Below are 23,066 nucleotides of genomic sequence, written 5' to 3' on the forward strand. Positions count from 1 at the left end.
AGGCCCTATCCTTCAAACCCAAGTCCATCTTTATTTTGATATACTGCCCACCAGAATTCTGACTAAATGGTGTAACCTATCCATCAATTGCGGGTGTGTTACAGATTACGATCCGTTTGAATCCAATACGAGGCCCATTTACTAAGCTGCCTAGGTGCTAATGCGCTGAATGCAGCAAAAATGTCCTAATGCAGACGCGGTAAAGTGTTAGTTTTGCTATCTGTGCTCCCTAAGCATGCGCTTTTTACTTTATTGAATTGGGGGGAGATGCGCGTCGGGGAAGAGAATGGACATGGAATGTGCTAATCAGCTACTGTGCCAACATTACCGCTGCACCCTAATTAAGGCTGCCTAGCGACGCCTAACTTCGGAATACGTCAGCCACTTTAAAAAAAAAAAAATTGGCTTAATTGGCGTGGTAATTGACTGTGCCAGTTTTCATCCAATCAAAAAAAAAAAAAAAATTTAAATTAACAATTAAGAGTTTGGCGCCAAACTCTTAGGATGCCTAAATTGAGCTGCCCTTCGATACCTAACGATGCCTACCTGAAACGTAGGCATGGTTAAAGGTGAAGAATAGGCGTGGTTGACTTAGGCATCACTAGGCATCCTTGTTATGCATCGGTAAATTAGGCCATGTAATACCTGGCCTAATATACCAGAATAGTAACAAATACCACTTCCAGAGAGAATGCATCCACAATATATTCTCTTATAATTCTAACTACTCAGGAAAAGGCCTCAGAATAGGAGTCTACGTGCAGTCCTATCACAGACTGGAACTTCCTTGCTCCAATCATTGGCCAAAAAAACCTGAGAATTTATTCAGTTCGCTTTAGATATTTTTTAATAATTTTTTAACATTTTTTAATAAATATATATAATTTTTAAAACTTTTTTCAAATTATTCATAAACTCATGGATACATCTCTCTAATGGTTTGAGAAAGAGTTTGACAACTGAATACTTATCTCAGCATTGTCATTGCTAGTTCATGTATTGCCTGTTTACTGCCAATAAATTGCCGACGTGGCCAGCGTTTCGTGGACATAACACTCGGTCCACTGCTTCAGGGCCAGAGGCAGAGACATTTAGGCATCTGAAATATAATCAAATAGTAACATGAGAATACTGCCGTTCAAAATATTTTTATAATCAAAAGTAGTCAGACTTACTTCTCCGTTGTTAACTGCCAAAAGCTCGCAAACAGAGGAAATATGGCACCGGCAATAAACTAAACTAAACTAAACTAAATCTTGGGTTTATATACCGCAACATCTCCACAGGTGGAGCTCGACACGGTTTACATGGTTAGTGAAGGAACGGAACTCCAGTAGATACAATACTCTTTATACTTGTGCCTCAGTGTGCACATACCTCCAGGATGCCTAGCGATCCCTAAGCAAGCCTAGGTGCTGCTAGGCGGGATTCTATAAGCGTCGCCTAGTGGTTTATTGACAACTGCGCTGAGCGGTGCCTACAATGTAGAGCAGAGGTGCCCAAACTTTTTGAGCTTGTGAGCTACTTTAAAATGACCAAGTCAAAATGATCTACCAACAATAAAATTAAAAAACACAAAGCACACTATACGCTGAGCAAATGTTAATTATCATTCCTATTCTGGGTTTTTTTCAAAGAGGTCAAGGCAGATGACTCTATGCATTGTCACCTCAGTAACAACCATACAAAAATAGACAAATATACCCTCTATCCTTTTTATTAAACCACAATAGCAGTTTTTAGCGCAGGGAGCTGCGCCGAATGCCCAGCGTTGCTCTTGATGCTCATAGGCTCCCTGTGCTAAAAACCACTATTGCGGTTTAGTAAAAGGGGACCATATTGTAAAATATAGACAACAGATATAAATTCAGAACTGTGCAGAGTAAGTGAAGGGAAGTTTTCATCTCTGGGAATTTACCCAGTTAACTATTAAGTTATTTGGGCAATTCCTTTGAAAACTGTGGTAATACTGCCTCCACTTTGCTAAATTTAAAATAAAATCATTTTCCTACCTTGCCTGGTGATTTCATGAGTCTCTGGTTGCACTTTCTTCTTCTGACTGTGCATCCAATCTTTCTTCCCTTCTTTCAGCCTGTATGCTTCCTCTCCTCCACACCTCATTCCCTCCCCCAACTTTTTCTTCCTCTCTTCATGCCCCCTTCTTTTTTTCTGTTTCTCTTCTTTCCTTCTGTTTCCCTGCCTGCCCCCTTTCTTTCTTTCTCCCTGCCGTTCCCAAGCCACTGCCACTGCCGCTGCCATCGGGGAACAGGACCTACCAATGGATAACAGGCCCCAAAGCCGACGCCAACGCAGACGCATGCTCTCCCTGCTTCCCCTCCCCGACGTCAATTCTCCCGTCGGAGAGGAAGTTCCGCCCAGCCATGCAGCGATTGGCTGGCCCGAACTTCCTCTCCGACTGCAGAATTAACGTCAGGGAGAGGAAGACTAATCGGCCCGATAGATCACCAAAGCAAAGTGAGTCCTGGGTGATCGACTCACTTTACCTTGGCGAGCTACTGGCGCCCCTGCCTTAGAAGACTGCCTAGGATCCTGGGGGAGCCCGGGCCCCCTGTCAGCTCCGGGCCCCTGAATGACTGGTGGTACTGCCCTGATGGCGGCCCTGCCCTTACCTTTACATACGTTTCATCTCTCTGCTTCGTTCACTCTTCCAATTATTCCCATTACTGTCTTCTCCTGGATTCACAGATATGCTGCTTGATCCCACCCTAATTGTAAAGACATAAGACAGGTTGTGCTGGGTCCATCAAACTTAGCATCCTAGCTCGAATCAAAATTACATAGGATTTGAAGCTTAATATGGAACACGCATATCTATACTACTTTTTGCAAGGCAGGAATGAGGTGCATTGGCAGAGCTGTGTTGTGTGTGTGGGGGGGGGGAGAGTGAGGAGTTCTCAGTACTGGGGTAACAGAAGGTTGGCAGAACTGGGGGTGTGTGAGATGGGGAGGGAGGGTGTTTGTGAGTACTGTGGTACCAGAAGGCACTGCGAGGAAGGAACGGGGTATATTAGTAGATCTGTGTGTGATGGAGGGCACTAGGATAACAGAGGGCCAGCAGGAGTGAGGTACATAGTTAGAGCTGTAGATGGAGGAGAAGGAGGGTGTCTTAGCACTGGAGTACCTATTGCAAGGGAGGAGTGAGGTGTATTGGTGGGGCTGTGCTGTAAGTCCCTTTCCTTTTCTCTACTTTTAAACGTATTCTTCAGTCCTAAAGGTTACTGGTTCACATTTTCTGGCTTTGGCTGCCTTCACTTGCCTTTCAGTGGTTTTGTTCCCTCTTCATGCGGCTGGGTAACAAAGCTGGCCTTGCCCCCTGACCCTGCACGCTGTCTGATTCGGCTGCTGTTGAACATTTTATGGGCGAATGTAACTCGGAGTGCGTGCCGGAAGTCATGGTGTAATCCTTCTCAGGCTGAGTGGAATTTGGGTTACGAGCTGCAGTTTGGATCCAAAAAGGAGGGAGCAGGTTCTGGCAGTGGTTGTGAATTTGAAGTTCTTGGATTCTGCAACTCTGCTTCAGAGGGACAGGTTTCCTCGGGACTCACTGTGGCTTTCTCTACGGGTGGACGCGCACGTAGACGTCCACCCGTAGACGTCCACGGGCGGACGTCCACGGGCGGACGTCTACGGGCGGACGTCCACGTGCGGACGTCTACGGGTGGACGTCTACGGGCGGACGTCCACGTGCAGACGTCTACGGGCGGACGTCTACGTGCGGACGTCTACGGGCGGACGTCCACTTGCGGACGTCTACGGGCGGACGTCCACGTGCGGACGTCTACGGGCGGACGTCTACGGGTGGACGTCTATGGGCGGACGTCTACGGGCGGACGTCCACGGGCGGACGTCCACGTGCGGACGTCTACGGGTGGAATGATTTTTGAATGATTTGATGTGTAGTAGAAGTGCCCCCCCCCTCCATTTTTGCCCTGGGGGGGGGGTGACTTGGCAGCTCTGATGGCTACAGTGAGATGTTTATTATGTCTTGAGGGGCTGGATTTTTACCATTTCCAGTTCGGGCTGTGGCTTCTCCTTTGCAGGGGATGGCGAGAAAGGAGGCCGAATTTGGGGGGAATCCCGCCTTCCGATTGGCTGCGAGCTGGGCTCCGGGGGGCGTGGCCGGCCTCCCCTCCGCCTCCCTCGGCCCGCACGAGCGCAGTGAGACGTAGCGCGAGGCCGGGGCGAGTCATGCAGTGGGAGCTGGTGTGGCTGAGCCTGGTCTTGGAGGGGATCCGGAGGGTCTGCAGCATGCGGCATGCCGTGTACTGGAACTCCAGCAACCCCAGGTGAGCTCCGTGGGTGCCGGGGCAGAAAGAGAACAGGGACCCCCCCCCCCCCCAAAACTCTTGTAAGAGGCTTTGCAGGCGGAAAACCTGCTCCCCCCCCAGTTTATTCGCTGTTAAACTTCAACATTTAAGCATTGCAAAAGTTTTAAAGCCCCCCCGCTTCAACATTTAAGTGTTGCAAAAGTTTTAAAGCCCCCCCAGCTTCAACATTTAAGTGTTGCAAAAGTTTTAAAGCCCCCCAGCTTCTAAATTTAAGTGTTGAAAAAGCTTTAAAGTCCCCTCCAAGCTTCAACATTTAAGCATTGCAAAAGCTTTAAAGTCCCCCCCCAGCTTCAACATTTAAGCATTGCAAAAGCTTTGAAGCCCCTCCTTCCCTTTCCCCTTCCCCATTTTTCAGTCTGTCCTGAATTTATTAGTTTGGGAGTTCGGTGATCTTTTAAAATCAACAAATTGAGCAGCCCAAGTCCAACATAGTTTCGGCCGCAAAAGAGAGAAACCTAAGGTGAGGCGACTTCTTTCAATGAAAGGTTTCCACTGATGGAGTGGGAGGGGGCTTTTGCCCTTTGAAACCGCGGGCTGTCTCTCATTTATTCCTAAGAAGCGAAACCAAAATATTTTCCCCCCAAGCTTCCGACGATGGAAAAAACATGTTTAGTCTGCTGGAGATGCTAAGTAATCTGCAGGAAAGACCTGGGAATGCAAGGGACACTTCAAAACTTAACTTACTACTCCCACCCCCCCCAAAAAAAAAAAAAAAAATCTTTTGATTCACTTTTATAAATTACAGATTTTCTATGAGCTGGAAGATTTTTAAACTTTCACTGTGGAAAAAAAACCTTCCTCTGTGCATTTTTTTTTTTCTCTTTTATAGAAGTACTTGAAATTTATCTTAATCTTCTACCATTCTGGGCCTTTGATTTACCCCGATTTTCCTTATTGATAAGTAAAACAAAATATCTTAAAATCCGGAGACCCTGAAAGTGTTTCAAAATGGGGGTTCTCCCCCCCCCCCCCCAGAAAATAGTACTCGAGGATTAGGGCCCAAATATATCCCTTATTAACTCAAAACAAGCCCCACACGGACAAACGATACACACACCCAACCGCACTACAAGGCCTGAAACATACAGTTCATAAACAAAACCGCCGAAGACAAAGGCGCGCCAACAACTGAGCGTTTTTAGGGGCTCTGACGGGGGGGTTTGTTGGGGAAACCCCCCCCCCCACTTTACTTAATACAGATCGCGGCAGCGTTGTGGGGGGATTGGGGGGTTATAACCCCCCTCACTATACTGGAAACTTAACTGTTTCCCTGTTTTTTAGGGAAAAAGTGAAGTTTTCAGTAAAATGGGGGGGTTACAACCCCCCAAACCCCCCACAACGCGGCACAATCTGTATAAAGTAAAGTGGGGGGGTTCCCCCCCACACCCCCTGTCGGAGCCCTTTAAAACAGTCATTTTCTTCAGCGCGCGCCTCTGCACTGCACTCAGTTGTCTGCGCGCGCCTTTGTCCCGGCGCACTTTTGACCTGACAATACAGTGGTGCCTCACACAACGAACTTAATTGGTTCCAGGAGCAAGTTTGTTATGCGAAAAGTTCGTTATGTGAAACGCGTTTTCCCATAACAATACATGTTAAAAAAAATTATTCGTTCTGCAGCATAAAATATGCTAAGATGACATAAAAAAAGATAAATTTGTCAAAATGGTGAAAATGGTGGTCTTGCTGAGGCCAAACTCTTTGACGAGGTCACACTGTTTTACCCCACATTCACTCCTCCTAATTATTTCCCGTTTCATTTCAACAGAAATCACCTTCCTGCTTTTTTTAGAAGCCATGATATATAAAAAATATTGAGTTTATCTTAAAAGGACGACTGTATACAGTGAGAGAGGGCAGTTAAGCGCAATCACTAACGACTGCCTGCAGTGCCTGCGCGGAAGGATGCAATACATCGGCAGCTCGGGCGACTTCGTTGTGTGAAACGAAGTTCGTTGTGTGAAACGAAGTTCGTTGTGTGAAGTTCGTTGTGTGAAACGAAGTTCGTTGTGTGAATCAAGACATGAAGTTCGTTGTGTGCAGCGTTCGTTGTGTGAGGCGTTCGTTATGCGAGGCACCACTGTACAACCAACAGCATTCACACTCCCGTTTTCTTTTGGGGAGTGTGAATGCTGTTGGTTGTATGTTTTAAGGCCTTGTAGTGTTGGGGGGGTGTATCGTTTGTCCGTGTGGGGCTTGTTTTGAGTTAATAAGGTTTTTTTTCCGCCCCCCTTGCTAAAAGCTGAACATCTTATTGCCCACGCCATACAAGGTGCACACGGAAATTCCAATTAAAAGTGATCAGTAGTGCATACATGCACAATTCCCAGCATGAACGTGCGAGTTACTGCTCTCTTATGTGTGCTGTTAAGAAGCCTTGCTGCCTGCCAGGTGAGGTTCCCCCCCCCCACACACACACGTGAAATGCTGCGGTGCAGGGCTGAAAGGTGATGCTGATGTAATGAATCTATCTGAACTTCCCGTATTCTCTTCCCCCACCCCCCCACGCCTTCTGGGAGCTGAGCATACAGTGACTCACTGGTGAAGAATTAGCGGTGCCGATGCCGTGCCAAGGAAGCCGTACTGGAGTTAAGTGGGCATGGTCAGTCACGCACCTACCTGTACAGGAGCAGCCTGAGAGGAACTTAGCTTCCTTGTCAGCGAACTGTGGGCCTCTCATCTTCCCCTTTCTCACTTTAAATTTGAGGACGCTAACGCTGTTTGTGAAAGCTGTGACCAGGCTTGGGCCCGAGGAGGCTTGGGCCTCAACACCCTGGGGTTATGGATTCACACCCACACTGGTCCTCGTGACCCTGGGCAAGTCACTTAAGCCCTCCATTGCCCCAGGTAAATTAGATAAATTGTGAGCCCACCAAGACAGATAAGGCAAAATGCTCCAGTACCTGAATAAATGAATGGAAACCATTCTGAGTTCCCCAGTATAGAAAATTGAATAACTAAATAGCGTGACAAGTTCCAGCCCTTGATAACCAGAGCTGATATTGTGACATCATAATGCCTCATTCCACCAGTAAGAGCCAACCTCATCAGTGATGTCACAATGGCTTCATTGACCTTTATTTGGCTCACTTATACTGCATTTTTTGATTTCTAGAGTGGCACAGTGGTTAAAGCTACAGCCTCAGCACCCTGGGGTTGTGGGTTCAAACCCCCGCTGCTCCTTGTGACCCTGAGCAAGTCACTTAATCCCCCCATTGCCCCAGGTACGTTAGATAGATTGTTAGTCCAGCAGGACAGAAAGGGAAAAATGCTTGAGTACCTGAATAAATTCATATAGACTGTTCTGAGCTCCCCTGGGAGAATGCTATAAAAAGCTGAATGAATAGCGTGACAAGTTTCAGCCTCTGATAACCAGAGCTGATATTGTGACATCATAATGCCTCATTCCACCAGTAAGAGCCAACCTCATCAGTGATGTCACAATGGCTTCATTGACCTTTATTTGGCTCACTTATACTGCATTTTTTTGATTTCTAGAGTGGCGCAGTGGTTAAAGCTACAGCCTCGGCACCCTGGGGTTGTGGGTTCAAACCCCCGCTGCTCCTTGTGATCCTGGGCAAGTCACTTAATCCCCCCATTGCCCCAGGTACATTAGATAGATTGTGAGCCTGCAGGGCTTCTTCCGCTTCTTGCTCTCTGGGGGAGGCCCGCTGGCTACATTACTGCGGTTGCTCGGAGCGCTTGACTGAGGCCCGCCTGGACGGCTCCGTCGAGATCTTCAACCTGGCCACCAACTGGGAAAACGCAGGCAAACTCGGCAGGCCAGATTAGAAAACTGCCCTAACGCGTACACTTGCATACATGGCTTCTGCCTCCTGCTCTGCTAAGGCTCCCAGGCCTCATCCTCCCCTTTCCCACCGAGCCCAGGATTTCCTGAATTCTGTAAGTATTTTTGAGGCTGTTCAGGAGCCCTCTATAGTTTTTTTTTTTTTTTTTTGCACGTGAGCTTTCTGAAGACTTGAACTCATCTCTCCACTGGGGATGGGAGCAAAGGCTGCAGGTGTTCACTGGATTTGAATTCAGCGGGTTTCTTTTCTCTTTGGAGTGCGGTGTCTGGCACCCTCTTCTTGCCTCTGTCAAACAGAAAGCGAGAATCTTGTCCCTTTCTCCTCTTCAGGAGCTGAAGGAGAGGTGCGGTAATGATATATTCAAATAACACTGGGGCAAAAAATGTAAAAAAAACCATATCAATTAAAGCTCAGTTAAAAGAATTAATAATTAAAAACGACATCACAAATGAATAGACCGCGTTTTCAAGACTCGGCTGTGCGCCAGCTAAAGTAGTCTGACTGAGCCCGGCGGCGTCCTATGCGTTGAGAGCTGGGTATGAACCACTTACTGCTCTCCTGGCCATGTCGTAATCTTTTCTAGCCCCAGTCCACAGAAAAAGCCTTCTGCCCTAAATCTTACCCCACCTTCCCTTTCATTTGGTTAGTAGAGACTTTGATGTTTCCTCCGCTTGGTTATGTGAAATATAAATATTCCTAAGCCGGTCATAGGTGAGGCTGTAAATTTTCTGTAGAAATTTGTTTGGGGGAGAGGACGAAGTGGCATAAAAATACATCTCTTCTTTATTTTAGTTAGAAGAAACTTGTTTTGTAACTATTTAAAACCGAGGTGGAGGGGAATAAACGAACCCTCTCAACCCTCTGGGCACCCACGGACAAGACTTCTTTGTGAATCAATGTTTTATTGTTTCTAATACCCAAGGACCTGTGACTCTCGAGCGTACGGAATCCCTCTCAATGCCAGGCCTAGCCTCTAACACGCCGGCCACTTAGCCTGTTAGGAGTCCATAAGATGATTAGGTTAATTTAGTTTCCAGCTTGATTTTACCCTTAGGCCAAGGTTTCACTCTGCTGTGCCTCTCGGAGCTGGCCTGGAGTCTTTCTTCTAACCTGTTCCTTTCCCACTGCTATCTCAGTTTTGTGGTGATATGGGGTGGGGACTATATTCTCTTTCTTATAGCCTACAGTATCGACCAGGATTCTTTGCGGATAACAGACAAATATCCCATGGTTTGGAAAAGTTAGTCATATAAATGTCGTAGTTATTTACTAAATCCCATTAAAAAGATATGTTTTCAGTTCCTTGTAAAACTGAAAATGAGAACTAGTTTGCCTCAAATGAAAAGGCAGATCGTTCCAAATCTTAGGCCCTAAATAGACAAAAGATAACTCAAAGAGGCGACAACACTAAACGTTTACCACCAGGGGTGTCCAACCTGCGGCCCCGTGAAGTATTTTGTGCGTGTGTGTATTTTGAGGGCGATGCAGTGTTTTCCTCTGCTGCTCCCGGGTGTTTACCGTCTTGCCGGCTCCCTCCTGGGTCTTGCTGCAGCGTTTGCGCGGCCCCAGAACCATTTTTTTCGGCCGATGCGGCCCAGGGAAGCCAAAAGGTTGGACACCCCTAAAGGGAAATTTAACCCGTTTCATTCATGCTCGCAAATCACAATGTTACCGCTAGAAATATTCAACATGAATTAACCCAGATGAACTGTAATGACATTTGGCCTTATGAATTAAACATGCCTTTTAAATAATACTTTTTTGTTTACCGCTGGAAGCCAGTGAAGAGTCTGCAATAATGGAGTCATCCTGTCAAACCCATTTCCACAAAAAATGAACCTTGCATCTACATTCTGCAACGGCCTAAATCTGTTAGCTTTAACCACTGCACCACTCTAGAAATCAAAATAAAAGTGGGCCAAGTAAAGGACAATCGAGCCATTGTGACATCACTGGTTAAGTTGGCTCTTGGGCATTGATGGAATGAGGCATTATGATGTCATAATACCAGCTCTGGTTATCAGATGTCAACCTTTAATTTTCTATAATATGGCTTACATGAATGTATTCAGGTACTCGAGCATTTCTCCCTGTCTGTACTGGTGGGCTCACACTCTTATCTAATGTACCAGGTGCATTGGGGTGGGGGGAATTAAGTGACTTGCCCAGGGTCACAGGGAGAAGTGTGGGATTTGAACCCACAACCTCAGGGTGTAGCTCTAACTCTCCAAATACTCCTTAATAAAGAGAATTACATTAGTCTAAGCAAGGCCTGAACAATAATACAAAAACTATCTGAAGACAATGCAGATCTTATTACTCTTAAGTTGTATCGTACTTTTTTTTTTTAAACCAAAGCAGTAATCTAATGTTCTAAGGACGCAGCCGAGACTCTTGAGCTTGGAATCTTCCTGAGGAAAGATGTGGTCCATATAAAACCATGAAAAAAACATCACCACAGACACAAATATGCAACAACCAGAGTGGAATTGTCCAAAAGAGAATGATGTGCACTAAAAAAGTGTCCTTCAATCCGTCTGGTGAAATGACGATATTTATTGTTCAAACATCAAATTGACTCGACATGGCCATGTTTCGGCCAACAGGCCTGCCTCAGGAGTCTTAAAAGTCACTAAAGATGATATACATCAGGTATCATTAGAGTGACCATTTATTTTTTTTTCCATCAAAACGGGACATCTATTAATTTTCAGTCCCGCCCCCAATCCCACCTCAGCCCCGCCCCCAATTTCTTCCATTCATTTTTCATGTACACACAATATCTTAATTCATAATGGTAACCATAAAATTTAAAAAAGCACACTATATGCAGAGTAAATGTATTATGGTAATGTGGTATATCTAGGTTCACTATCAAAGCAAAATATTGAAAAATGTATATCAACACAAAATATAACGTACTACACCAAGTTGATATATAGAATATTACCTACCAGGAGGAAAAGATCTCAGATTTTACCACATAGGGAACATGTATGTTTTCTCCCTATATTAGAGTGGTATATGGTTGTCTTTCATCGATCAAAAACCTCCTTCCACACAAAATTTATATTTTAGTATAATAAATATTTTAAATCTTTTTAAATCTTTTTGTCTTTTTATCTTATCTTTTTATACCATATACCACTCTAATATAGGGAGAAAACATACATGTTCCCTATGTGGTAAAATCTGAGATCTTTTCCTCCTGGTAGGTAATATTCTATATATCTAGGTTCACCTCAGTCCTCTATTAAGCCTGCAGACCTTACAATAAGGCTCCTAGGGAATGTCCAGTTATTTGACCATGTAACCCCATTATATCTAAGAAATCGATGGTTGCCTATATCATTTAGAACATTAGAACATAAGAATAGCCTTATAGGTCAGACCAATGGTCTATCAGGCCCAGTAGCCCGTTCTCACAGTGGCCAATCCAGTTCCCTAGTGCCTGGCCAAAACCCAAGGAATAGAAGTAGGTTTAAACTACTCTGCATTACACAAAAGTTATTGTGGGAGCAAGAACTCATATATATATATATATATACAGTGGAACCTCGGTTTGCGAGTGTTTTGTAAGACGAGCAAAACACTCAGCAAACTTTTGACTCGCCAACCGAGCACTGCCCCGATAAACGAGCACTTACAGCCCAGGAAGCGCCGCTTCGGGGGATTCCTCTTCCGTCTTCCGGCCAGCCTTCCACATCGGGTGCCTTCCACAGGTTGGAGGGCCTCTGTTTGGGCCTGCGCGGCCAGGTGCCGTCCCGCCTGCGCGTTGCATGTGACGCACACAGCATCAATCAATGGCGTGGTGCGTGTCGTGTGCTGCGTGCAGGTGGGGCGGCGCTCGGCTGCGTGGGCTCGGGTGGGGGGCTCTCCAGCATGCGGGGGCATCCGACGTGGAGGGCTGGCCGGCGGATGTAGGAGGCAATCCCTCTGAAGCGGCACTGCGGGGTTCTCCGGCGGCTGGCGGACATTAGATGCATCCCCCCCGAAGCAGCACTGTGGGGTTCTTCTTTGGATGACAGACGGAGGAGGCGGACAGAGGAGCCGGCGCTGCAGTACCCGGCACCCGACAGGTACAGACTCCGGGTTCTGGAACGAATCGTCGGTGTTGCTACTATTTTCTATGGGGAACTTTGCTTTGATAAACGAGCGTTTTGGATTACGAGCATGCTCCTGGAACGGATTATGCTCGTAATCCAAGTTTTATATTCCATCCTCCCCTGAGAGCTCAGAATGGGTTACAAGGTAACGTACATAATATTTGGACAAATGAGTTACATAATGATAATTAGTCAAATGGGTTACAGTGACAATTATATAGTACAGTTTAACTTCCTAAATTAACACTTGCATTTCCAGAATTTACATTCATATCCTAAATGAACATTCACAGATGACATAGTTTGATCATTCTAGATTAACATTACAGTTACATAATAATTAGTTGATAGGTGCCTGATATTTATATAATAAAGTTTGTTAATCCCAACATTCACAGATATGATTTGTTCATTCCAAATTTACATTAGATGGACATCCTTATATACACCCGCAAGGTGTCTAAGATTGATACAGGATTATAGAATGTCAGCATCTATGAGACAAACTTGGTTTTTTTCTGTTGCACAGAGCATTGTGGATCCCTGTTAGGTTACAAAAATTAGATAGTTCTTTGTCTAATAGATGTTGGCATTGTCATCTAGAAGCAGGAACTTTAGATCATTTATTGTTTCATTGCCCATTTATTATGAATTTTTGGAAATCAATTTGGGACCAAATTAATAATTTATTAGATAACCCAGTGGCATTATCCTATGATACTGTGATATTTGGTATGGAACTGAGAGCAAAAAGTCAGATTTCTGCGAATAACAATAAATTACTACTTATAATGACTGGTGTTGCCATTCAGCAAATCACATTTAATTGGAAAGATTGGAGGAGATTAAATTACAACTTCTGGTGGAATTCTTTATGCCATATCTATAAAATGGAAAGGTTTATTGCATTACAACGGGGATATTTTAAGAAATTTCAGGATGTGTGGAAACCATTAACGAAGTATTGTAAAAGATTAATTTAAAATTGTTTCCCTTATATTTATCAATTTAAGGTGCAGGGAGGGGGGATTTTATTATTACATGTTTTATATGATAATGGGATATATGGGAAGGAGGGGTGGGATAGGGAAGGGGATAAGAATTTATGAAATGTATCAATGATTGTTTGTAAGTGATGTATTTATTGTTAATGTGAATGAATATATTATAACACTTAATGTAATCTTGAAAATGAATAAAGAATATTAAAAAAAAGAAAAAAGGATTATAGAATGTTGACACCACATTTTTCTAAAGTACATTGGGCAGTTACAAGAGAGAGGCCATTCTTTTGGTTGACACCCGTATTACGGAATGATCTACCAAAGGAAATTTGGACAGAGATCTCCTATAAAAAAAATTTAAGACCTTATTGAAGACATATTTTTTAAAATTGGCCTTTGGCTTATAATCCTCAGTGCAGGGGGGGGGGGGGAAGATGTCCTCTAAGAAAGCTTATGATATGGTACAGACAGAGATTTGAAGGGGCCTTTGGAAATGTCATCTGGGAAAAGAGTGGATGTATTAGAGAGATCATGTGTATAAGGATAAATGGTATTTCTGGGGTGAATGCATTAGGGAAAGGGAATAGGACTTTCATTGCAGTTGGCGAATCTCGACGTTGCTAACATTTTGCTGCTACTCTACAATTTTTGTGACTTTCTTTGTTATCCTTTTTTACCATGGACCCCTGACGAAGGTTGGTCCGAAACACGGACCGTGTCGGGTCCCTTGATTGGTAAAAGGGTTTACATATATTTATTTTGTCACAATAAATTTTGCCTACGTCTTGTACAGATCTGCAGTTTTGTTTTGTTACAAAATATACAGGCACTTCTGGAGGCTTAGTTGACTTGCTAGGAATTTATCTCACAACCATTAGACCACTCCTCACCCTGTCCTATGTTTTTTATGGAGTTCTTTTCCAGTCTTAATTGTTTAAATTGTAACTTTGACCCTCTTTTATGAAGCTGCGTTAGGCTTTTATATCGCTGGCCGCAGCGGTATTAGCTCCGACACTCATGGAAGTCCTATGAGTGTCAGAGCTAATGCCGCTGCGGCCAGCGATATAAAAGCCTTAACGTAGCTTTGTAAAAGGAGGGGTGAGGGGTGGTGAACTGCTCTGAACTGATGAGAGTGGGCGGAATTTCAAATTTTAAAATAAACATAAAGATATATATAAGCATTTATAAGTCAAAAGACTTTAGGCAATGCAATGGTCTACAATATCAGATATACACTTCACATCATTCCCACCGTTCTTCATGACATTTTGAGTTTCTCATTCAGGAACAAATATAATATTCTGGAGGGTTTCCTCTTATATTTTTATATCTAATCTTAACTTGTCTATTACATCCTTTAACCGATCATAAAAATTTCATTTCTGCAGCATGAATTCTAAAGTTAACCTGTTTATTATGCATATAAATGTGTCGATGCTGTTATAACTTTATAAAATTTAAGTTTCTTATCTAGTTTTCTCCTTAATGTTCTGTGGATCGAGCCACGACTTCACTGGAAAGAATGTATTTCATTTGTTATATCATTGTCACAGCTAATGGTAATGTCACAGCCAAGTAATTAAAATGCAGATACTTGTTCAAGAACAGAGTTGTCAATGACAATCTGAAATATAATACACTTCTCCCTCCGTATTCGCTGTGATAGGGGATTAACAGAACCGCAAATACAGAAAAACCACAAATAACTTTTTCATATGTTATTCGCTGTTTTCTATTGAAAACTACCGTGAATATGGTGAAACCGCGAATAACATGGTGGGAGACCTGGCCTGTTATGTATGGAACGAGGGGCAAAACACAGTGAAGAAAGTGCTGGGAATCAGCAATTTTCTCTGTAAGCTGATGTAATTTGGGTGGAGGAGCCAGCAAGCTAAAAAACTGTGAATAATCAAAACCGTGAATGCTGAAACCGCAAATATGGAGGGAGAAGTGTAGTCCATTTTCCTTTCAATGCCATTATCTTTGCTTTCTTGAACATAAGAACATAAGCAATGCCTCCCCTGGGTCAGACCTGAGGTCCATTGTGCCCAGCAGTCCACTCACGCGGCAGCCCAACAGGTCCAGGACCTGTGCAGTAATCCTCTGTCTTTACCCCTCTATCTTCTTTTCCAGCAGGAAATTGTCCAATCCTTTCTTGAACCTCAGTACCATACTCTACCCCAGTGTTTTTCAACCTTTTTTGGGCAAAGGCACACTTGTTTAATGAAAAAAATCACGAGGCACACCACCATAAGAAAATGTTAAAAAATTTAACTCTCTGCCTATATTGACTATATATAAAGTAATTCTCTTGAATAGGAATCAAATAAACACAAAGAAAGTATTTTATAATTACTTTATTATGAAATAAAAATTATAAAATACTTTATTCAGTGCGAAACCTGGGCCTGTTTGGCTGAACACAAAGCTGATATTCTGGCTGGAATCGAAGAAAGACACACACGTAGCTCTTCGTCAACAGCTCTCAGTCTCTCTCTGTATTTGGTTTTTATAGCATACAAAAATAGACAAATATACCCTCCATCCTTTTTATTAAACCACAATAGCAGTTTTTAGCGCAGGGAGCTGCGCTGAATGCCCAGCGCTGCTCTTGACGCTCATAGGCTCCCTGCGCTAAAAACCACTATTGCGGTTTAGTAAAAGGTGACCATATTGTAAAATATAGACAGCAGATATAAATTCAGAACTGTGCATAGTAAGTGAAGGGAAGTTTTCATCTCTGGGAATTTACCCAGTTAACTATTAAGTTATTTGGGCAAATTCCTTTGAAAACTGTGGTAATACTGCCTCCACTTTGCTAAATTTAAAATAAAATCATTTTTCCTACCTTGTCTGGTGATTTCTGGTTGCACTTTCTTCTTCTGACTGTGCATCCAATCTTTCTTCCCTTCTATCAGCCTGTATGCTTTCTCTCCTCCACACCTCATTCCCTCCCCCAACTTTTTCTTCCTCTCTCCCTGACCTTTCTTTCTTTTTTTCTGTTTCTCTTCTTTCCTTCTGTTTCCCTGCCTGCCCCCTTTCTTTCTTTCTCCCTGCCGTTCCCCAAGCCACTGCCATCGGGGAACAGGACCCACCAATGGATAACAGGCCCCAAAGCCGACGCCGACGCATGCTCTCCCTGACGTCAATTCTACAATCGGAGAGGAAGTTCCGCCCAGCCAGGCAGCGATTGGCTGGCCCGAACCAGGCAGCGATTGGCTGGCCCGAACTTCCTCTCCGACTGTATAATTGATAATTGACGTCGGGGAGAAGAAGACTTATCGGCTCCATAGATTAGATCGCCAAGACAAAGTGAGTCCTGGGTGATCGACTCACTTTGCCTTGGCGAACTACTGGCGCCCCTGCCTCGGGCCCCCTGTCAGCTCCGGGCCCGGCGGCCCTGCGGCACACCAGGCAACATCTCGCGGCACACTAGTGTGCCGCGGAACAGCGGTTGAAAAACACTGCTCTACCCTATTACGTCCTCTGGAAGAGCATTCCAGGTGTCCACCACACGTTGGGTAAAGAAGAACTTCTTAGCATTCATTTTGAATCTGTCCCTTTCAACTTCTCCGAATGCCATCTTGTTCTTTTATTATTCGAAAGTTGAAGAATCTGTCCCTCTCTATTCTCTCTATGCCCTTCATGATCTTGTAAGTCTCTATCATAGCCCCTCTAAGTCTCCTCTTCTCCAGGGAAAAGAGACCCAGTTTCTCCAATCTCTCAGCGTATGAAAGGTTTTCCATCCCTTTGATCAGACGTGTCGCTCTCCTCTGAACCCTCTCGAGTAACGCCATATCCTTCTTAAGGTACGGCGACCAATATTGGACGCAGTATTCCAGATGCGGGGACACCATCGCCCGATACAACAGCAGGATAACTTCTTTCGTTCTGGTTGTAATACCCTTCTTGATTATACCTAGCATTCTATTCGCTCTCTTAGCGGCCGCTGCACACTGTGCCGTCGGCTTCATTGTCATGCCCACCATTACCCCCAAGTCCTTTTCTTGGGTACTCTCATTCAGTAACATCCCTCCCATCGTATAGTTGTACCTCGAGTTTCTGTTTCCCACATGCAATACTTTACATTTCTCAACGTTGAACTTCATCTGCCATCTCGTCGCCCAATCCCCTAGTTTGTTCAAGTCCCTTTGCAATTCTTCGCAGTCCTCTATAGTCCGAGCTCCACTAAATAGTTTGGTGTCGTCCACAAATTTTATGATCTCACACTTCATCCCTGTTTCTAGATCATTTATGAATATATTAAATAGCAGCGGCCAGAGCACCGAGCCCTGCGGAACACCACTCGTGACCCTCCTCCAGTCCGAGTAGTGGCCCTTCACTCCTACCCTCTGTTTCCCACCCGCCAACAGTTTCTGATCCATCTATGTACGTCTATATTTTGAAAGTATAGCAGACAATTGTGAAACTACATAAGAACATAAGAATTGTCGATGCTGGGTCAGACCAGTGGTCCATCATGCCTAGCAGTCCGCTCACGCGGTGGCCTTCTGGTCATAGACCAGCGCCCTAATTGAGACTAGCCCTACTTGCGTACGTTCCAGTTCAGCAGGAACTTGTCTAACTTTGTCTTGAATCCCTGGAGGGTGTTCTCCCCTATGGCAGACTCCGGAAGAGCATTCCAGTTTTCTACCACTCTCTGGGTGAAGAAGAACTTCCTTATGTCATTAGCTTGCAGACCCTTGGGCAAATTCCCTTCAAAAATTTGGGCCTGTAGGCGAACGTGGGTACAAAAGCCCCTGTGTGCTCTGCATCGGCTTTGCACTCTCTGAAGCAGGTGCAAAGTGTATGTGTGAAAATACATGCAGGGAATTTAAAATGAGATTCCAGTGCAGCCTTGCCTGTTAGGTGCCATCGACTCATGTTCGAGTCCTGGCGACTTGATGATATCATCAAGTTTTCGTAGCAGAATACAGGAGTGGATTGCCGGGCCTCTCTTCTGCGCAGTATGAATTTGATGCTATCACCATTGTCGCATCAAATGCGATCCTCCGCCTCCAACACTGCCCATCTGCTGCTGCCCAGATGGGTGGCCCATACTTAATCTGACATCTCTGCTAAGACCTGTCCACCTTGGGAGGCCTTGCTGGTAGCGGAACTACCGATAACATAGCTTTCAACTTCACAGAGGCACGCAAGCCCCAGTGGCACGACAAGCCCATGTACCATGACAGGAGGCAGCAGCCTTACCTACCCCAACCTAATTCTGCTACTAGTGAGTTCTCCCCTTGGGAAAGGGTCAATAATGGAGTGCCCCAACAGTCTGCCTGTCAACAGGGCAGGATTAACCAATAGGCCAAGTGGGCACATGCCTAGGGCCCGAAATGGTCAGCGGGGCCCGATGAAGGAGGGCATCAATATTGTTTTTTCCAAACGGCAATGGGCCCCTCCAGTATTGATCGGCAACGCAGGCCCCACCCCGATCGGCAACACCCCCCCCCCCCCCATCAACGGAAAGTAAGACAAGCAAGCAACGCAGGTAAGAAAGGCAACGGGAACTGTAATTTTGCAAGCGGTGCTGCTTGCCCAAAACTTCCCTCTGACACAGTTTCCTGTTTCTGCCTGGGTGAATGGTGGGGTGGAGTGGGACAGGGGGCCCAGTGTACTTCTGTGCCTTGGGGCCCTCGACAAATTAATCCTGCCCTGCCTGTCAACAAGGGTTTGGACAAGTTCCTCGAGGAAAGGACCACAAAGAATTACTAGAATCATTGTTCATCCGTAGACATGAGGTACAAGAAATAAATCGGTTTGGAATCTGATGGGTGCTTGTGACCCAGACAGGCCACAGTCTCAGATAGGATGCTGGGCTCGGTTGACCTCCGTTTGCCAAAGCCTGGCTTTTCTTCTGCTCTTTTTTCCTTCAGGGAGGTGAAGAATCTGCTTGCTGTTCACAGGACATTTATAAGGACTATTAATGAGATCTCTACATGTTCAGTCTCCACTGTATGCAAATATACATCTTCCATATTCATTGTGGCTATCCAGAAACCCTCTAGCTTGGCGCTCCCCAAAGATAAACCACTGTAAGATGAGCTGTCAGTCTGCATCTCAGATTCTAACCTCTTGCTCTCCTACGCACAGCCCTTGAATTTATGAGACAGGAACAGGATAGCGCATCACACCCCGTTCAATATGAATAGGATGAGTCTCTCATGGATTTATCTTATTGCATCCATGGAGATGTATTCCTACACTTACAGAGGAATCAGAACTACAACTCCTTTATACAGGGGTGCAAACAGAGCAGTGCATGCCATTAGGCAAGGCTAGGCAGTTGCCTAGGGCAGCAGCTTCTTGGGGGCAGCAAAGAGCAGCGGCAGTTAAAGTAAAACAAATAGATCCCGACAGTCACACAAATTCAAAGAATCATCAGCACATTCTTTACCCAAATTTTTCCCCGTCTCCATGGGAACTCATTTTCCCATCCTGGCGAGTTCTTTTCCTGTCCCTGCCCCATTCTTGCATGCTCCGTCCTAATCTGCACAAGCCTCAAACATTTTAAAATCATAAGTAGCAACATTCTAGAGCTCAGGTTGTGATGTCATAATGCCTCATTCCACCAATGCCTAAACTCTGTCCTCATCTGCACAAGCCTCAAAACACTTTAAAATCATAAGGAGCAACATTCTAGAGCTCAGATTGTGATGTCATAATGCCTCATTCCACCAATGCCTAAGCTCTGTCCTCATCTGCACAATCCTCAAACACTTTAAAATCATAAGTAGCAACATTCTAGAGCTCCGATTATGATGTCATAATGCCTCATTCCACCAATGCCTAAGCTCCGTCCTCATCTGCACAAGCCTCATACACTTTAAAATCATAAGTGTTCGAGGCTTGTGCCGTTAAGGCTGAGCTTACAGGAATGGGGCATGAACAGCGACAAAACTTGCGGGAACAGGACAGGGAAATTGAGTTCCTGCGGGGACTGGGAAAAATTAGTCCCCGTTGTCATTCTCCAATTGTGAGCCTGCCAGGACAGATAGAGAAAATACTTAAGAGTACCTATTACTATTCAATTAGTTTTTGGTGAATTTCGTCATGAAAATTAATGAAGAAATCTGAAATAACATAGAAACATGATGGCAGATACCACCCTACAGGCGCCTAGCTTAAAAGGAAAATGCAGTTTAAAACAATATTGTTGTTTTTTTTTTAAAAAAAGCATCTGCGTTGCAGCTACAGAGGCTCTTTACACACATACTTTTCTGCTAATGCTCCACCTAAGCCAGTCCCTTAAAATCTTCTCACGACCATTGGGTGATTTGGCATAGAGGAGATATTCATTAAAAGAACGTCCATCAAGATCTTTACTCATAGACTGTGCCATTTGCTTTAAATCATCTTCCATCATTAATCCAAATTGCACAATTCTTTCTCTGTCTTTGTCCTGAATGACATCTGGCCACATTGCTGGATCCTTCCAGTCAACAAATTTATGAGCAGGCGCGGAGAACGCATTTTTAAACAAATGTAGTTTATCCTTGTACTCCTTATGTAATTTTAATCATCTATGGATATGTTTGTATGTTTATTGTTCAAATGGTTTTATTTATTTCCCAAAATTTATTTTTGTTATACGCATTGAAAATATTTGATATTGCGTTTAAATCAAAATCTCAATAAACTTGAAACTTGAAACGAGTGCCCGTGAGATTGTGGGAGGGTTAAATACTCAAAACTTAGAAGAATAACAATTTACTTAAAGTTTTTGCTACGCCAGCTTTCTGGTATCTTTACATACAGTGGCGTACGTAGCATATGTAACACCCGGGGCCCATCATTTTTTGGCACCCCCCCATCTGTAAGAAAAACATGATTTTTAGTAACAAACCACACGTCACACATGAGTACCTAGGAAAAGGCAGCATCTTACATATTGCAATGAGCAGTACATCAATACACCCATTGTAAAACTAAACAAGCCAGACCAGCACAGATCAATCCTAACAGAAAACCATGTCTTTCGAACACACAGAACACAGAAAACACCTTCGCCTAGTATGGAATATTGACAAACTAACCCCTCACTCTTTTACAAAACTGTAGTGTGGATTTTAGCCACAGTGGTAACAGCCCTGACGCTCATAGAATTCTGAGCATCAGAGCTGCTACCACCACGGCTGGCGCTAAAAAACGCTCCACAGTTTTGTAAAAGGGGGGATAAAATAAAAATACACAGTTTCAACGCTCTAGCTCAGAGGTGCCCAAACTTTTTGAGCTTGTGAGCTACTTTAAAATGACCAAGTCAAAATGATCTACCAACAATAAAATTAAAAAACACAAAGCACACTATACGCTGAGCAAATGTTAATTATCATTCCTATTCTGGGTTTTTTTCAAAGAGGTCAAGGCAGATGACTCTATGCATTGTCACCTCAGTAACAACCATACAAAAATAGACAAATATACCCTCTATCCTTTTTATTAAACCACAATAGCAGTTTTTAGCGCAGGGAGCTGCACCGAATGCCCAGCGTTGCTCTTGACGCTCATAGGCTCCCTGTGCTAAAAACCACTATTGCGGTTTAGTAAAAGGGGACCATATTGTAAAATATAGACAACAGATATAAATTCAGAACTGTGCAGAGTAAGTGAAGGGAAGTTTTCATCTCTGGGAATTTACCCAGTTAACTATTAAGTTATTTGGGCAATTCCTTTGAAAACTGTGGTAATACTGCCTCCACTTTGCTAAATTTAAAATAAAATCAATTTCCTACCTTGCCTGGTGATTTCATGAGTCTCTGGTTGCACTTTCTTCTTCTGACTGTGCATCCAATCTTTCTTCCCTTCTTTCAGCCTGTATGCTTCCTCTCCTCCACACCTCATTCCCTCCCCCAACTTTTTCTTCCTCTCTTCATGCCCCCTTCTTTTTTTCTGTTTCTCTTCTTTCCTTCTGTTTCCCTGCCTGCCCCCTTTCTTTCTTTCTCCCTGCCGTTCCCAAGCCACTGCCACTGCCGCTGCCATCGGGGAACAGGACCTACCAATGGATAACAGGCCCCAAAGCCGACGCCAACGCAGACGCATGCTCTTCCTGCTTCCTCTCCCCGACGTCAATTCTCCCGTCGGAGAGGAAGTTCCGCCCAGCCATGCAGCGATTGGCTGGCCCGAACTTCCTCTCCGACTGCAGAATTAACGTCAGGGAGAGGAAGACTAATCGGCCCGATAGATCACCAAAGCAAAGTGAGTCCTGGGTGATCGACTCACTTTACCTTGGCGAGCTACTGGCGCCCCTGCCTTAGAAGACTGCCTAGGATCCTGGGGGAGCCCTGCCCTGATGGCGGCCCTGCCCTTACCTTTACATACGTTTCATCTCTCTGCTTCGTTCACTCTTCCAATTATTCCCATTACTGTCTTCTCCTGGATTCACAGATATGCTAATTGTAAAGACATAAGACAGGTTGTGCTGGGTCCATCAAACTTAGCATCCTAGCTCGAATCAAAATTACATAGGATTTGGAACACGCATATCTATACTACTTTTTGCAAGGCAGGAATGAGGTGCATTGGCAGAGCTGTGTTGTGTGTGTGGGGGGGGAGAGTGAGGAGTTCTCAGTACTGGGGTAACAGAAGGTTGGCAGAACTGGGGGTGTGTGAGATGGGGAGGGAGGGTGTTTGTGAGTACTGTGGTACCAGAAGGCACTGCGAGGAAGGAACGGGGTATATTAGTAGATCTGTGTGTGATGGAGGGCACTAGGATAACAGAGGGCCAGCAGGAGTGAGGTACATAGTTAGAGCTGTAGATGGAGGAGAAGGAGAGTGTCTTAGCACTGGAGTACC

General features: G+C 44.5%; 1 long non-coding RNA gene across 1 annotated transcript; it reads right to left on the minus strand.

The window, feature by feature from the left end:
• Positions 1-758: 758 nt before the first annotated feature.
• LOC117347861 lies at positions 759-22,055 on the minus strand. The gene is made up of 3 exons (XR_004536858.1): positions 22,007-22,055; positions 2,631-2,726; positions 759-1,099 (listed from the first exon to the last, which is right to left on the minus strand). It is a non-coding gene; the product is annotated as an uncharacterized LOC117347861 (long non-coding RNA).
• Positions 22,056-23,066: the final 1,011 nt, after the last annotated feature.

This window comes from Geotrypetes seraphini, chromosome 13, assembly GCF_902459505.1.
Source record: "Geotrypetes seraphini chromosome 13, aGeoSer1.1, whole genome shotgun sequence".
NCBI classification, from domain to species: Eukaryota; Metazoa; Chordata; class Amphibia; order Gymnophiona; family Dermophiidae; genus Geotrypetes; species Geotrypetes seraphini.